We start from the raw sequence: 6,000 nt of genomic DNA, 5'->3' as shown, positions 1-6,000 counted from the left end.
AGTGTTCGTTACTGGGAGCCAGCAGGTTTATATTGGCAGCATGTGCACGAAAACAGCTCTGGTTCATTTGGTTTTGATTCAGATAGAAGCAGAGGGCTAGCCTTTCCAGGAGAGTTGAATTTTTGGTTTGGTTTTTTAACTTTTAAATGCCCATATAACTTTCTGAGCCAAATGGGTTTTAGTTATTTTCCAGTTTGTCTGTATTTTTATATTTAATCATATTTTTAAGAAGTTGCAGTATTTACAAAGTATATATTTTCTTAATTATGACATGCAAATATTCATGAAATTTATATTAAATATTATGTATTTTCTGAAGGCATAAGTTTATTCTTAGTTGGTATAATTTAACTTGTATGAATTACTTGTTTCAGATTCACAATGACATCCTTTCAAGAAGTCCCATTGCAGACTTCCAACTTTGCCCATGTCATCTTTCAAAATGTGGCCAAGAGTTACCTTCCTAATGCACACCTGGAATGTCATTACACCTTAACTCCATATATTCATCCACATCCAAAAGATTGGGTTGGTATATTCAAGGTAAGAAAGCTTTCTGAATATGTTCTCCATGTAAACACTTTTAATTTTCTTTTAAAACAGATTGATAAGTAGCTTGTACTTGCCTTTTCTTAACTCTGCATTAAGACTCATTTTTGTAAACATCACCATGAAATATTTAACAGTGAGGAGTAGATAAAATGAATGTTGGGAACTCCATTTCACCAGATTTTCCTCTCTCTGATCAAAAAGTTTACCTTCACTTAAGGACTCGTGAAAGTTTTTTCAGAATCTTCTTTTCCTATTTTCTGTGTTCATTACCTGAAAAAAAATGATCTTTTTCTTTGGGTTCTTATATTATTTACTGTATTTTCCAGTCATTTGAAATTAATTTTATACAGCTTGACAGCCATGTTATTATCCCTTCTACTGTTGTCCTGCATGGCTTAAATATTGCTCAGATTGTATTACACAGTTTTAAGCGTATTCTGTTTGTATTACACAGTTTTAAAGTATTCTGTTTAACATGACTGAATAGTAAACTCTTTGATGGCAGGAGTTCCAGTTCTTATGTTTTACGAGTGATTTTGTATAATACTTTCTTGAAAATAAAGGTGATCATTACAGTGGTACACCTCACTATGCAGGATGTTTTCTGGCAATTTTAACTCTTCAGAATGTAGTGGAAAACCAAAACATAAGAGTGTCCTCTGAGTAGTCAAAATAATGTCATGAATGTCCAAACAGTAAAACACATTCACTTTTCTCCTGTGTTATTCTGTATTCTTCCTCAGAATCAGTTTGTTTTATTTTAGTTAGGATTTTTATGGGCTTGATATTTTGATTGTCTAATCTGTATAAAGTTAAACAACAAGGAAGAAAGAAATGAATAGCTGCTAGAAATTAGGCACATTGAAAGTGTCTAGAAGTAAAAGTCCAGCCTGATGGGAAGGCAGAAAAACATTTGGACAAAACAAACTTTTGGCATTTAACGACTTTTAGTTCCTTTCTTTGAATTCCTCATTTCTTGATGTTTCTGAATACAACATAATAGTTATTTACTGTAGTTATTTACCATTTATTTACTTTTTGTGTCAGTTTTTTAGGCTTGTCAGATCCCAAAATGGAGAAACATTCGTTGTAACAATTTTATGAAATCAGTAGTAGTTTTTAAATTTTATTTCTTATTTTTTGAGACAGGGTCTTATTCTATCACTCAGGCTGGAGTGCAGTGGTGGGATAGTGGCTTACTGCAACCTGACCTCCTGGGCTCAAGTGATCCTTTCCCTGCAGCCTTCCAAATAGCTGGGATTATAGACACACCACGCCTGGCTAATTTTTAAATTTTTTTGTAGAGACAGGGTCTCATTATGTTGCCTAGGCTGGTTTTAACTTCCTAGGCTTAAGTGATCCTCCGTGTCCCAGCCTCCCAAAGTGCTGGGATTACAGGTGTGAGCCACCGCACCTGGCCTCAGTAGTAGTTTCGATTTTATGGGAGATACTGGTATCAAGTTAAAGATACTGATTGAGAATTGGTGTTTTCTGTAGTAACAGAGCAGAATGGAAGAAAACAGAAATGTGATTGAGGAAAAAGAAGGGCATTTCCAGCAGGAAAATGGTACAGGTTGAACATCCTAAATCTGAAAATCTGAAATCTGAAATGCTTTGAAATCCAAAACTTTTTGAATGCTGACATGTGTGCTAAGAAAATGCTCATTGGAACATTTTATGTTTTGGATTTGGGATGCCCAACTAGTAGGTATAATGCAAATATTCCAAAATCTGATGACAAATTTAGAAATCCAAAGCACTTCTGGTCTCAAGCATTTCGGATAAGGGATACTGAATCTGTATAAGCAGAGGCTCGGAGGTAGGAATGTTCATGAGAATGAGTAAGTCAGTTTACAGCATAAGCTTCAGTTAGGGAAGTTGTGGAAGATGAGATTGGAGATAAGTTTCATTCTGTCTATAGAAGACCTTCAGTGTTAGACAGTTTATAGATTTTTTTCTAAAGGGCAGTGAGAAGTCTTTGTATATGTATGGGTTGTTTGAAAAATTATGTTTCAGGAAGATGAATTATTACCTTTTTCCTGCAGACTCCTTTTTTATTTCTTGTATTTTTTCATTTTTTAACAGCCAAAAGCCTGTGACTTTCCCTTCAAATCCAAACATCAGTTTTAACCATTTTATTACTTACATATTTCTAAATCCTTAATATCACTGCTCTAGTTCATGCCTTCCGTATTTTTTACCAAGACTATTGCAATAGGTCACCTGTTTTACCCACTTTTATTCTTGTCCTCTAACCTTTGTTTTTTAACTGCTCTATATAAGCTGTAAAATGGAAACCTGAACATGTCTTTCTCTTATTTGAAACTCTTCATTGGTTCTTCATCATCTATGGAATAATGCCAAGACCAAATAACCTAGAGCCATACAGGGCTCCTGTATAAGATTTAATTTCCAGCTTCATTTTTGGTCATTCCTGCTGCTGCTTTTTTGCTTTGGTAATGCTGAACTATACTTCTTTCATTGTGCACTTTAAGGATTGTAAGTTTTCTCTCAGCAAAAAAGAAAAAATCTTCTGTTTAATACTTTTTCCATCCTTTTTGCCAGGATAAAACTTTAAAACTCAATAGGAAGTTCAAGCATGTAGTAAAAATTTCAGGTAATACAGGAAGGCTCAAGGAAGAAAATAATCACGCTTAACACTTTTACCTAGTGTTAACTGTTGTTAACATAATGGTATATAGCTACATGTAATAAAATTACAAATAATTATACACATGCATAATGTGTGTGTAATAAATATATACACACATACTACTGATGCATGTGTGTGCAAACTAACCTTTCCCATCCATCTTCTAAAACTGGTATCTGCAGCTGGGCACAGTGGTTCATGCCTACAATCCCAGCACTTATGTAGGCTGAGGCAGGTGGATTGCTTGAGCCCAGGAGTTCAAGACCAGCCTGGGCAACATGGCAAAACCCCGTCTCTAGAAAAAATAATAATAATAAATTTTTAATTGATAGCTGTCCCAAGCAAATCAAATTCCTTAACACTTTCTCAAGCATACCACTTTCCCATCTTCATTCCTCCTCCCTTACAATCGCTACCCAGGCACTCTCTTCCTGCCTGCTTGTCAATATGGTGTCTATCAAAATCACTTTAGAGGGCAATTTGCTGTACACATAAAGTGCTTAAAAACATACAATGCCATAAACATGGTGATTCTACTTCCAAGAACTTACCTTATGAAATAAGTAGACAAAATGAAGACAGGTAGACATTAATACTTTATTACGTATTAACGATAAGCATTTAGCAACAATGTAAATTCCAATAAGAAGAAACTGGTTCAATGAATATATACACACACTATGATGCATCAGTAGTATGTGTGTACATATTTATTACACACACATTATGCATGTGTATAATTATTTGTAATTTTATTACATGTAGCTATATACCATTATGTTAACAACAGTTAACACTAGGTAAAAGTGTTAAGCGTGATTATTTTCTTCCTTGAGCCTTCCTGTATTACCTGAAATTTTTACTACATGCTTGAACTTCCTATTGAGTTTTAAAGTTTTATCCTGGCAAAAAGGATGGAAAAAGTATTAAACAGAAGATTTTTTCTTTTTTGCTGAGAGAAAACTTACAATCCTTAAAGTGCACAATGAAAGAAGTATAGTTCAGCATTACCAAAGCAAAAAAGCAGCAGCAGGAATGACCAAAAATGAAGCTGGAAATTAAATCTTATACAGGAGCCCTGTATGGCTCTAGGTTATTTGGTCTTGGCATTATTCCATAGATGATGAAGAACCAATGAAGAGTTTCAAATAAGAGAAAGACATGTTCAGGTTTCCATTTTACAGCTTATATAGAGCAGTTAAAAAACAAAGGTTAGAGGACAAGAATAAAAGTGGGTAAAACAGGTGACCTATTGCAATAGTCTTGGTAAAAAATACGGAAGGCATGAACTAGAGCAGTGATATTAAGGATTTAGAAATATGTAAGTAATAAAATGGTTAAAACTGATGTTTGGATTTGAAGGGAAAGTCACAGGCTTTTGGCTGTTAAAAAATGAAAAAATACAAGAAATAAAAAAGGAGTCTGCAGGAAAAAGGTAATAATTCATCTTCCTGAAACATAATTTTTCAAACAACCCATACATATACAAAGACTTCTCACTGCCCTTTAGAAAAAAATCTATAAACTGTCTAACACTGAAGGTCTTCTATAGACAGAATGAAACTTATCTCCAATCTCATCTTCCACAACTTCCCTAACTGAAGCTTATGCTGTAAACTGACTTACTCATTCTCATGAACATTCCTACCTCCGAGCCTCTGCTTATACAGATTCAGTATCCCTTATCCGAAATGCTTGAGACCAGAAGTGCTTTGGATTTCTAAATTTGTCATCAGATTTTGGAATATTTGCATTATACCTACTAGTTGGGCATCCCAAATCCAAAACATAAAATGTTCCAATGAGCATTTTCTTAGCACACATGTCAGCATTCAAAAAGTTTTGGATTTCAAAGCATTTCAGATTTCAGATTTTCAGATTTAGGATGTTCAACCTGTACCATTTTCCTGCTGGAAATGCCCTTCTTTTTCCTCAATCACATTTCTGTTTTCTTCCATTCTGCTCTGTTACTACAGAAAACACCAATTCTCAATCAGTATCTTTAACTTGATACCAGTATCTCCCATAAAATCGAAACTACTACTGAGGCCAGGTGCGGTGGCTCACACCTGTAATCCCAGCACTTTGGGAGGCTGGGACACGGAGGATCACTTAAGCCTAGGAAGTTAAAACCAGCCTAGGCAACATAATGAGACCCTGTCTCTACAAAAAAATTTAAAAATTAGCCAGGCGTGGTGTGTCTATAATCCCAGCTATTTGGAAGGCTGCAGGGAAAGGATCACTTGAGCCCAGGAGGTCAGGTTGCAGTAAGCCACTATCCCACCACTGCACTCCAGCCTGAGTGATAGAATAAGACCCTGTCTCAAAAAATAAGAAATAAAATTTAAAAACTACTACTGATTTCATAAAATTGTTACAACGAATGTTTCTCCATTTTGGGATCTGACAAGCCTAAAAAACTGACACAAAAAGTAAATAAATGGTAAATAACTACAGTAAATAACTATTATGTTGTATTCAGAAACATCAAGAAATGAGGAATTCAAAGAAAGGAACTAAAAGTCGTTAAATGCCAAAAGTTTGTTTTGTCCAAATGTTTTTCTGCCTTCCCATCAGGCTGGACTTTTACTTCTAGACACTTTCAATGTGCCTAATTTCTAGCAGCTATTCATTTCTTTCTTCCTTGTTGTTTAACTTTATACAGATTAGACAATCAAAATATCAAGCCCATAAAAATCCTAACTAAAATAAAACAAACTGATTCTGAGGAAGAATACAGAATAACACAGGCGAAAAGTGAATGTGTTTTACTGTTTGGACATTCATGACATTAT

General features: G+C 34.7%; 1 protein-coding gene across 4 annotated transcripts in view; it reads right to left on the bottom strand.

Moving 5' to 3' along the window:
- TAX1BP1 (Tax1 (human T-cell leukemia virus type I) binding protein 1) overlaps positions 1-6,000 on the bottom strand; it is a 103,470-nt gene that overhangs the window by 88,770 nt on the left and 8,700 nt on the right. The window lies entirely within an intron of this gene.

This window comes from Colobus angolensis, unplaced genomic scaffold, assembly GCF_000951035.1.
Source record: "Colobus angolensis palliatus isolate OR3802 unplaced genomic scaffold, Cang.pa_1.0 Scaffold175, whole genome shotgun sequence".
Lineage (NCBI taxonomy): Eukaryota > Metazoa > Chordata > Mammalia > Primates > Cercopithecidae > Colobus > Colobus angolensis.
The sequence above is the reverse complement of the archived record's forward strand: the minus strand, read 5'-3'. Positions and strand labels throughout refer to the sequence as shown.